Source organism: Amblyomma americanum, chromosome 1 (genome assembly GCF_052857255.1).
Source record: "Amblyomma americanum isolate KBUSLIRL-KWMA chromosome 1, ASM5285725v1, whole genome shotgun sequence".
NCBI lineage: Eukaryota > Metazoa > Arthropoda > Arachnida > Ixodida > Ixodidae > Amblyomma > Amblyomma americanum.
In genome coordinates this window covers 239,683,012-239,695,498 of record NC_135497.1, presented here as the reverse complement: position 1 = coordinate 239,695,498, position 12,487 = coordinate 239,683,012, and positions in this window count along the sequence as shown.

Genomic DNA, 12,487 nt, shown 5'->3' with positions numbered 1-12,487 from the left:
TCCCAAGTCATTTAAAAAGCTATCCTTAAGAGATTTTATTTCAGTTTTTAGTGTACTGCCAAGGGCATGAATCGACTGCAATACTGCAGGGCACCGTTTTTGTATGATTCTAGAAGGCGATGTTCCTTCCTGATAAGCCGTCTGGTCTGCTGCATGATCCACGGTTTGTCGCGGCGGCACTTCTTAGAAAGACTTTTGGATGGGAAATACTGATCAATTAGGCATTACAGCTTATTCTTGAAATCTTTCCAAAGGGAACTACAATCTAAATTCTGACTAAAATTCTAAGGACCCGCTTGAAAAGACCAGCTACACTGGGGTAGTTTACAAAATTCCTTGCAAAGAATGCGGTGCAGCCTATATATGCGAAACAGGGGACTTCAGGAGACGATTCAAAGAACACCAGCGTGACGTCAAAAACAAAAAAGTGACTTCTAACGCTCTCGCCGAACACCAGAAAAACACAGGCCACTTGATTGACAGGGATTCCGCGCGCATACTTGAAAAAGAAAAATCATTATCTACTCGTCTGCTCAAGGAATCCCTTCACATACAAATGACAAGCCAAGCGATTAACAGGACACAGGGCAATCTACCCGAGATATACATCCGCATGATACGCAACGTTTTCCTTACATAAGCAGCAGCCCGTCTCGTTTTTCATCCCATTGTGAACAAGGCACCCGTAGTGGTGCCGAAACGTCAATTCTCTTACGGTTTTTTTTCCTTATGACTTTGGCGAGTGTTCGTTTAAAAGGATATGCTAAATTTCCCTCGCCAGACAGGTTTCCGTCGAACCCTCAACTATATTACATTGTTTTTGTCACCACCCTGTTTCAGGCTGGGTAGCGGGACGGGAGAATAAGGATAAAGGAAATATTTGGAGAGATCAACCTCTTTATGATGAGGTTCGTTCATCGTGTGCGAGACAGTTGTTACGTTCAGCACTCTTGGTGATATCAGTGAAAAACGGATTGCACCTAGCCCGAACAGAAAGCAGAAATTTTTATGAATTTCGAGTTCTCCATTTAAATCCCAAATTTAGTCTGGCTTCCTTAAAGCACTTATCAGATAGACTAAGGCTGAGTTAGATTTTTATGAGACATCCCGGGACACACCTGGCGCTGTTGCGAAGGGTACTTAGCTTCTTGTTTCGAACCGCATGAAAATCCTCGAACCTTTCAAGTATATTTTAATACAGTTAGTCGTAATGCTCGATAAAAACCGGAGTAACTTCCCAAACGCCAAGCGATGTTCAAAACGAAAGAAAACCTGAGTTCTAAGGCACGTTTTCTATTAAGTTTTTTTTACTATTTCAAATACTACTTTATTTTGAGTAGTGTGTTATATAAAGAAATGCTTTAGCATAAATTGCACCGCTTAGTACTTCAGTGACCTTAGTATTATTGTTTCCAAAAGCTGTCGCTATGGAGTCCAGCGGGCTTTGTTGCTGAATCTTAGGGTTACTGAGCGGTCACGATAGTATTTAGTGAAAGGTTTATTCAATTGCTGAAGACAAATATTGGTAGAGGCGGTAAAGAGCCTTCAGTTTTATTTTGCTGGAAAGTGTGTGAATAAATTAGCGCGAATATATATTATAACGCACACTACGCTGCGTTTCCGCTCGTGGTAGTGTTGAGGAAGCCCCCTCGTCAGCGTGTAAGGTCGAGAGTTCAACTCTCGCTAGCTGCGGTCGCGTTCCAGAACTTTATTCAGCTTTCTTAGTCGAGAAAAAATAATAAACTTCCCAATTCTGAGGATTCGGCTTTTCGGCTTGTATTTTCGTGAATTGAATTGTGTTGATTACTAACGAGATGTACTACAATTCTGAAAACAGCACTGATTTTTAGTCTTGAGCGCAACACACTACGAAGTGGTAGCCTGGGAATTAGAAGCCCTTGTAAAGATTTTCTGATCTTTCAAAACCCAGCTTCACTAAACATGATTGAGATTCCTGCGCTTCGAACATTTGTTGATCAGCTAAAAAAATCCCAGTATAGGGTGATGTAGCTAGCGTTTAAAGCACAGAGGAAAGTGCTGCGTTGCCTTACCTCGGAATTGTACTTAGTGTTTTGCCTAAGATGTTCAGCAAGCTTTAAATCTAGTGTATCGAAGGGCTTTTTGAGTTATACGGGCACTTTTCTTTCAGCATAGCATAGTCAGTGGTGTAGCGCGTCGGAATGCAGCTAAGACGTGCTAACTACTAGGATGGTTACGTGTCAACTTTCTGACTATTTCTCTTAGTTTCCTATATATTGAGAACCATTTAGAACACCGTAAGTAGGATCTATATCAATTTTTGTTATTTCAAAAACAAATTAACCTCGGCGCTGTTCCCCCAAAACATTTTGCCCATTCCGAAAAGCTGCGCGTATTGGAGGGGTTGCATTGCGTGCAACCTTCTCTAAAGCCGACGTGTGTTGTTGCGATGTAGGTAGTATTTGTTGGGCGAAAGCGCCGTGGGTAAATGCGGTTTGGAAAATTTAAAGCTGATATATATATTTACTCACGCTGAGCTAGAATCTTCTCAGTAAATAAGAAGACTAACAATAAAATTCAGAAAACTATCTTGTATTAATTAACCAGCCTACTAACTAGCGCCTCTTGTGACTAATGCGCTACGCAGCTTACAATGCAACGGTGTAAAAGCGTTCTACTAACTCAAAAGGCCTATTTTTTAAAAAGTGCAGAACATCTTAGGTGGAACACACAGTATATGTGCACAGCCAGCTCTTCGGTTCGTTTGTCTATATTGGACGCCAGTATTTGTTTGATCGTGAAAAAAAAAGATTCATTGGTTTCATTGCCCGACGAGAAACATCGACGCTGAGACCGCCTGTCCTTGACAGTTGACTTTTCCTGATAGACTCTCTTCTTGATAGAAAGACCCCCCCGGCTATGCAAGTCATTCGCAGCTGCCAAACAGGCTGCACGTGCGCAATTTATGCACGAGGGTTCGATGCATCCACGCTCCGATCAGTGGTCTTCATCAATTTTTTATAACATCTAACCAATTGTTGAAAGCTACGCCTCTTCGCATTTCTGAAAAATATACCAAAATAACAGTCAATTATTTCGTTGGAAAATTACAAGTGACGTCGTCTGAATAGGGCATGGACTGGGAATAAGGGGGTATTTTGTATATGGCGAGGAAGTGAATGCCATTATATGCATTGGAAGGTAACAAAATAGGTGCAACAAAACGAAGTCACCAGAGCATAAAATGATGCGTGAAATCATGCATGAATGGGGAAAAAAATATCAAACTTTGCACCGCACCCGGACGATATATACCTCAGTGAGGTGTCTAGGGCTGCCGTCCAAGGGATCAGAGAAACAATATCATGGCACTAAGTTCCCGAAAACTCATGAGAAACAGAAATGATGGCGGGACGTTGGACGCAGGAAGAATCAGTAGCGTTTTTGTCCAGAATTGTTGGGTATTATTGGGGAATCTGCGCTGTCAACATGGCGTACGCGTCTATCCACGGGGCTAGGAAAATCTGCTCATATGGGCCTATCAGGTCACAATGGAAAGAAGGAAGTGACCTAGTCACACGTGTCTTATTCGTTGAGTTCTTTGTCTCGGGGTGTTCCATACGCAGCCAGCTTGGCTTCGATATAGGAAAGGAACGGGTTTTTGCATGGAGAGGAAGCTTCGGCACAGGTTCTGTCTTGCACAGGGCGCGGAATAATATATTGTGGTGATATGTGGTACTGTATTGCAATCTGTGGCGTTGTGTGTGGCGTAGCGTTTATTGCGTGGCGGCTGCTCTGGCGTTGAGTATGTCCTCCTCGCTTCGTTGATTGCTGAAAGCATGGTTTTTGCTTCTTCTTTTCAACAGTTCACTGCAAAAGCATTCGATACATCTGACTCTCGTAAGTAAATGAAATAAATACTTCTTCTACACGTGGCGGTCCAGCGAAAAAAAAACTGAAAATGAAAAACCAGTAAAATTAGATGAAGTGGTCATCTTATACCATTACCATGCGTCTTTCAAGAAGGTTATGACGAAACCAGAATAGTTCCGTCTTCTGTAAATTAATTGACTTGTTGAGTAAGTAGATACTAATTCAAACCTGATCTGTACAATGCAGATGCGGAAAAATAGGAAAAGAAAATCTGTCGCACAAAACTTTGCGCAATATTCCTTTTTTTTTGTAATGCCCTAAATTGCGGTGTAGTTACAGCCATTTTATATTGAAAAGGACAAACAGTGCTTTTCTTTTATTGAGCCCGTTCGAAAGAGGCGACGGCATTTCTCTCTTCCCATCCTCCGCTTTTATTCATTACTTCAAAAAATTGTATGTAACGAGGCTGGCTTTGTCGTCATTTTCATGAAAGCCATGCCTCTCTTAATCGTAAACGCCGAAATAGACATTCAAACGGATCAGCAAAGCTACACTCAAAACATAAGAGGATTGTAAAGGAAGTGAACTGTCTTCTAGCGCCCCCTAGGGGACAGCTTACTTCCTTTCTTCTTCCAATTAGGCGTATTCGTGTTTACAGTGTAGTACACGCAGGCTGAACTTCCCCGCAAACGAACGTCTGCTATCCTCCGCAGTGACGCAGTACGTGCAGAGAAGCCCCGCATGAAAGAAGCTAAGTTAGACACTCGTGAATACGGCGAGGGACGTTCACGAAGAACGCGGCCCCCGGCTCCTGGGCCGAGGCCCAGCCTTCACGAGGCAACGTCGCCAATTAAGAGGAGCTGCCGCCAGAGGTGATGAGCCTGACGCCGTTCCTCCATCACGCGTCTGGCGCCACTAGCCTTTGTCCAAAATGTACAGCTCGGGAGGGTCGCGCAGGTCCCGGAATGAACGGATGGTTGACTTGAAACTAACGCCGTCTGCCACCAGTGCGGACTGGCTCTGCTTCTGATTCGTTCAAAATATCGCCGGCAGCCTCAGCCGCTTAGCCGAGCCTTTCCCGTCACGGCCTAATGTGGCGCTAGAATTTTTTTCATGGCGGCATGGAAATAAGCTAGGCTGCAAATGCAGATGCTATAGCCTACGTCTATTATCCTCGCCTGTGTATTACGTGCAGTACAACAAAAAAGTAATGGACGACGTTATCAAGAATTGCTTTGAGAACATCCAGCCGGATATGAGCACGGTCATCTAATCCAAAGAGAGGGATCCTCCATTGCCTAGCACCAGCCGCCTGTTCCGCTGCTGTCACCCGGAAACCACCAAGAGACGCCGTGTCGAGAGAGAGAGAAACTTGTCCCACTTTCGAACACAACTTTCGTGGTGATGAGAGTTACTGTGTAAGTACCTGTAGTTGCGAGTAGACCTGCCAAGTTGGCGCGGAAAGCATTCAAGTTGCGCGGCAAAGCCGCACTTCACGATTTCAGGAGATGCTATGCGGAGCAACTTCGACGAGGAAATCATCGAGCGATTACAGTCGGCAATCTCATTCCCCCATATTTTACCGTGGGCACTGCTCACTTAAGCAGCGTGTTTCACTTAAGAGTTTACACGTTTGTTATAGGCTTTCTGAGTTAGAAGCTCGCTTTTTCGGCATAGTATTGTCAGCGGTGCAGTGCATCAGAAAACAGTCGAGACGTGCGAACTATATTAGACTGGATAAGTAATACTGAATAGTTAACTTTTTAACTATTACTGCCAGTGCATGTAGACCAGCGTAAGTAAAAGCCATGCTATTTTTTTAGAATTTCTAAAAGGCGGTTGCCCTCGGTGGTGTGGTCCAACAAATTTTGGCTATTTCTGCGAGATACCTGCGCTGGGGCGGTTGCTTTGCCCGCAAGCTTCTAGAAAGCGCATGTATTTTAGCCCGATGTAGCCAGAATTTGTTGAATCACAGCGCCAAGGGTAAACGTGCTTTGGAAATTATAAAAATTGATATACATATTTTTCACTGTGGGCTACACGCCTCTCAATAATTGAATCGCCTAATGTGTAAACTTAATTTGTTATCTATCTCAATATTAGTAAACGAACCTGCTAGCTCGTATTAGCTTTATTCTGATTTACTACACAGCTGACTATGTTATGGCGAAAAAAAAGCGATTCTCTAACTCAAGAAACCTATCTTTAAAAATTGTGTAAATTCGTGAAAAACCCTGTCCGATTGCTCCGATTGAGCGCCTGGCAAATCTGTTCTAGCGCTGGGGCCTTGCCACATGGCTTAGATGCTTTCTGCGCGAACTGTGCAGATCTACGGGGCACTCCAGGTGCAGGGTTGGTCAAAAGTTCCCAGGCCACAGGGTCTTCTTTGAAGCGGTATGGTCCGGACCTCCACACCGCTATGGGTCTACAAAGGTTCTGAGAGGCGAAAATGACGCTTCTTCTACGCCATTAGGCTTCGAGGGTGTCGTAAATGCCACGCCACACTAGTAAAAGCAGACCAAGTGGCCTGGCAACTTTTGCAGGCACAGTTGCCTGCGACATTAGTGATCACTGTCCTACTTTCTTAACATATCGCACTGATTCACTGGACAGGAATGTGAAAAGGGAAACATTTTTTGTTCAGCGCATTACCGAAGGAAAGCTAATCTCGTTCAAGAATGAAATCATGAACCAAGATTGGTCTGCCGTGCTAAAAAATGTGGATGCGAATGACGCGTATAACGAATTCATAAATCGTTTTGTGTGCATCTTTGCTAAACATTTTCCTTTGCAAACTATCGTGCCAACAAAAAAGATTAAGAAACCATGGGTCACTCGAGAACACTTACAAATGATCAAAAATAAAAATCGTCACTTTCATTCTTTCTTGCGTTCACGTTCAAAAGAAACTCTAAAGGAGTTTAAAATATTGCGGAATAAGCTAAACGCTGAGCTTCGGAGAGCCAAATCTTTATACTATGAGCAGTTATTTGCAGACTGCGCTCGACAACGCCCGGATGCTGCATGGAAAGCAATAAACACTGTTTTGGGTCGTAAAAGTAAAAGTTCCCTTCCGGATGTTTTAACACATGAAGGTGTTGAATTGAGCGGTAAAGCGCTTGCGGATTACCTTAACAATTATTTTGTGAGTATTGCAAATCCTTGTGACTATCCTCCAGATACAACTGGAATCTCCACTAGTACAATGAAAACAATATACCTTCAGCCTACTGATGAGCAGGAGATTTATAACACTTTCATGTTGCTCCGAAACAGTAAGGCGCTTGATATAGAAAACATTCAAATCATGCCGATAAAGTATGTATTGACCTTACTTACATCCGTACTTGCTTACATATTTAATTTAATACTGGATTCGGGCGTCTTTCCTGAAAAAATTAAATGTGCCAGGGTTTCTGTAATCTTCAAGGGCGGCGACCCAAACTTGGCAACAAACTATCGCCCAATTTCAGTCCTCCCTGTATTTTCTAAGGCACTAGAAAAAATCATTTTTGCTCGTATAACTAACTTCTTTAACAAAGAAAACATAATAACAAATGCACAGTTCGGTTTTAGGAAGGACAGATCGACGGAAACTGCTTTACTAACATTAAAAGAAAATATTTTACGAAACATAGAAAGTAATTTGTTCTCGTTGGCTGTTTTTATAGATTTCAGCAAGGCTTTTGACTGTCTGGACCATAACATTCTTCTATCCAAAATACAAGCTTACGGGATCCGCGGCACGTGTCTAGCTTTGCTGAAGTGCTACCTCAGCAACAGGTTTCAGAGAGTGTTTGTCAAAAACTGCAGCTCATCCCTTTTTCCGATAAAGAGTGGCGTACCCCAGGGAAATGTGTTAGGTCCGCTGTTGTTCAATACATACGTTAATGACTTGGTGAATATTGATAATACAGTAAAACTAGTGATATATGCTGATGATAGTACTATTCTTATTTCTGGCCCAAATGCTGATGGTTTAATCATGCAATGTAATGAATTTTTAGCTACGCTATCCACATGGTCCAAGTTAAACAGACTTCAAATCAATTGCACTAAAACTAAAGCTATTATATTCCGCGCTAAAAACAAATTAGTTGAAATGAATCACACTATAACCTATGAGCACCAAGAAATTGAAATCGTTGACAACCATAAAATATTAGGTGTACATTTTTCCTCACATCTAACCTGGGATGCTCACATTGATCACCTTCGTAAAAAACTTTCCTCGATTACAGGAGTTATATCGCGCTGTCGTACTGTACTCCCACCCAAGATAAAACTTCAAGTATATCATGCTTTGTTTAACTCTCATTTAAGATACTGCAGTCTAGTTTGGTGCACAACCACAAAAACCAATTTAAATAAACTCCTGGTTTTACAGAAAAAAATCATCCGTTACATAGCAAATATTGAGCCCATGGAAACTACAAAGGGTGCATTTGAATCATTCAATATCATAAGTGTAGACAAGTTGTATGAATTTCGCCTATTACAGTCAATCTACTTTTCCTCCCCTGAAGTTACTAACCTTCTAAAGTCCTTGGCATCCTTAGAGCGACGAAATATTAGCGTGCAAACAAGAAATGTTGATGCGTGGGCAGTTCCTCATCTTCGTACATTTTATAAATATCAGTCACTTACCCATAACCTCCCTACAATACTAAACAAATATAGACACACAGTGGGCTTGAACAAAAAACAATTACATTCCTGTTTTGTGCAGTTGTGATCCATTAATTTTTGTTTGTTGTTTCCGCGTATGTGCTTTTCAGTTGTTTTATTTTGGTTTCAGTTCATTACTGGTAGATTTATGTGATTGACATCATTATTACCTGTCACAGTAACTGTTTTATTATTTCCCTATTACTGTCTACCTATGTACTATTCATCTATTATGTTTCTATTCTTTACGCTGCTGCCTTGTAATGGTCTCTTGGGCCTCGTCAAGCTTTTGTGTAGCTTTTAGCCCAAGAGACCATCCAGTTGTCTTCTGGAAAATAAATAAATAAAGATGTATGTATGTAACTCTAGCTCTCAGCAGCAACTAGCGCTATCTGTCGGCCGATTATTGATAGCATACACGGTTCCAAATGCGCTGCAAAGGCCTCTACAATAGTTCCTCTTCTTGCGCCGACTAGTTCTGACGGACACTGAAAATCAGTGGTGTGTGCCAAACGTCCAGAATTCTTTGCGCTATTATAGAAAATTCAGCGTCATGCAATATTTTGTGGGAGCGACGCCGACTAAAAGCGGGTTCCCAGATTGTCTGGGCTTACGCGGGGGAATGTTAGCATGCAGTGGAGTTCACCACCGCTGCCCACGTTCAGCGAAGCGAATGGACAATTGTGTCCGCGAAAATGCGGTATTTTCTTTGAGTGATCACATGGTCTCAAACCAAGGTTTTAAGACTTTTGTTGGGAGATTTGTGTCGCGTGTGTTTTTTTTCCTTTGCAGTAAATACGAAAAAAAAGCTGTAGGGTTTTAACTTAGTTAAACCGAGTAGGGGTGCGAAATCATGTGTTTAGTCTGGTTGGTTCACTGTTTTGCTTTGCTGGGTCGTCGGCACTTCTACCGACAAGATTAGACTCAGGTTAAGCTCTGATCGAGGTTAAGCTGATCTGATCTCTTCGCGCCGCAGACGGAAGTTGATGAATACGGCGATGTGCAGTGCACAGCGTGAGAGTGTATTGCTGTTGAACACGAGGCATGGCAAGCTGCCTAAGTGTACTAAATATCATGTTAAAGAAAAGAGTGGTTTGCATAGTGCCCTCGTGCACACAAAGCACCACACAAAGGCGACAGTTCACCGACCATGGCACAAAACTCCCCTTGGCGAGAAGCCAGACCTTGACGGGCAGAGTCGATGTATGGAGTTTAAAAAAGGAAGATTTTGCAGCAGGTTGAATATGCATCCCCCGAACTCGCCTAAATAAACTCGAGTTCAGAAAACCAAGGTAAGGCTGCCTATACACGGGCACAGGGAACAGGGATTCTATTAGTACTTTTGTTATCTGCCTCCTTGACAGGTCAGATAAATATTGCAACGAGAAGCGAACAGTGAGGAAATGAAAGGAATCAGGAACGTTTTTCAGGAAGCCCCACAAAACACCTTCTCGGCCATGACCAGTCGAAGCAGTAGATAAAAGAGGCGACAACTCAGTCGTCTTCTAAGCACCGCTAGCATAAATGGGTGGCTTGCAGATTCGGAAAAAAACCAGGAAACAAGCTGGTGGACAAACGAGTGAACAAGGCCAGCTCCTCCAGGCTCGAGAAAAAGAAACAAATAGTCTCGACACATAGGCTCCTTTTGAGAGCGCCAAACAAATGTCACGAATATTCTGCGCGGTGCTTGTACCCACTTCCTCGCATAGTGCGCCAGTTGCAATGCATAGACGTGTTTACAACCAAGAAGACGTCGCGACCTATGCCCGACTAAAAATCGAGAGCTCACCGCTTATCCAATCCTGCGTTTGATGCCTAACAGAGATATTTTTTGACTCCCAATAAGGCCCATTATGGCGGACCTGATGAAGGGGTACGCCAGAATACCGAGGGAATCAGAGTCCCAGCTCACGCCCCCAAAAAGTTTAGGTTTCATTTCGCAGTAACCCAACAGGAACCATTTAATTTTTTTGAAGTTTATAGCCGCGCCAAACAAGTCAATTAACTGCGCTGCTAAATGAAAAGCTTCAAGTGCAGTCTTCTTAACTGAACAGAAAACGGCGACGTCATCAGCATAGGCGAAAGTTGTAATTTCCGACTAGTCAAGTGAAAATCCTAGAATAGCTTGGGATCTGATGATGCTAAGGCATGGCGGTTCGAGGTATAAAGCAAATAGCAGAAGTGAAAAGGGCAGCCTTGCCGGACATACTAGATTAGTGGGATTGGTTTGGTCAATTCATGATTAACGATCAATCTTGTATGGGACGATTTCTGGCATAGTCTAATGACCTTAAGCAATGCATCCCCAATGTGTCTACGTTCAAGGACCGCAAACAAGAACTCATGGCGCAGCATATCAAAGGCCTTCTAAAGATCAATGTGAATTAGAGCAACCTGACAGGCCTGATCTTTTACCGACTCCAACAACAAACGTGAAATATGTTTGAGTTTGGATGCCCGGTCGCAATAGACATGCGCCTTTAGCAGCGTTCATGTCGGTGCAACGGGCCAGACGTAAACCGGTCATGCACACACAGAAGTTGCGAATGCTACCTTGAATGAAAGTTAAAATCAGCTGACTGCTTCTTTACAGCATGAATACAATTCAAAACAAGCAAGTGAAGACCTCTCAACCCCACACACACCAATTAAAAAAAGGCACCGATAAATTTTACACGCGCCCCGAACACGCGGGTGAATCATATGAACACGCCCAACAGAGGCACACACCATAACCGGCACAGACCCTCAGCACCCGACGAACGGACGAACACACGGCGCACTGACTGACGAATGATGTTTCTGAGAGGAAGAAGGAAAACTAAAGATCACGCGCTTGCCTACTGGCCCAAGCCGAGCCACGCTCGTGATGCGTACTGAAAGTAGGAGCAGTAAACGATAGGAGAGCAAAGAGTGAATGAAAAGACGCGCCGCGCGAATATGCCCAGGGCCAATCCCAGAGGCAGTGAAATACCGGGCCGACCCGTGCCAGAGTGCTTCAAGCCAAGCACTCCGCCATATTCCAAAAATAAGTTTAATATCTTAGTCCAAGGACCAGCTGCAGATAACAAATCAGGTATCAGGTATGAGGAGTTATCCTGAACGTCATCCCAACGTTATCCTTCTCTAGATGTTTTCTTAGTGGCAGCGGAACTCGCGCGCTGCGTTGCATAGCGGTTAGTGAACCGCTGGCCGCCCTCGCAATCTCCAGCGGGCTCAGCTTTGTAGAATTGGCAAAGCGGTTTGCCGATCGATTCGCGCCGCCTAGCCCCGCAAACGCCGCTAACATAGCTGCTCCTGAGAGCCCCAGAAGCGACGCCAGTCCCTCGCCCGTCGCCTCGGAAGGTCCATGTGATGCGCCGTTCACCTCGGCGGAACTGAACAATGCGCTGCAGCGCTGCCGCCGCCGCTCGGCGCCCGGACCGGACGGGGTGACATACCAGATGCTGCGAAACCTGGATGCGCAGCAACGACAGATCCTCCTGCAGCAGATCAACCTGGTGTGGGAACGCGGTGAGCTACCGGAGGATTGGCGAACCACGGTCGTTTGTCCCATCCGAAAGGCAGGGCGCCCACCTACGGAGCTGAGCGGATACCGGCCAGTGGCATTAACATCGGCGGCAGGTAAGCTCATGGAACAAATGGCGTTGCAGCGGCTTAACGAGCGGGCTGCGGAGGATGATTTGTTTGACGAGCGGCAGCCGGGTTTCCGTGGGATGTGGTGCACGGCTGATTCTATATCGGACGTTGTTAAAGCGCTGAAGCATGCCAGGGCGGCAGGCCAGGTTGCGCTGCTGCTACTACTTTACGTCTCGGGCGCTTTTGACAACGTTCACCGCGCACCAATTCTCGCGGTGCTTGAGGGGGCTGGTGTGAGCGGGCGCCTTTTGCGATACGTTCATGGCTTCCTGAGCGGGCGCACCATGCGCGTACGAGTAGGGGGTAAGCTCTCTAAGCCTCGCCCGGT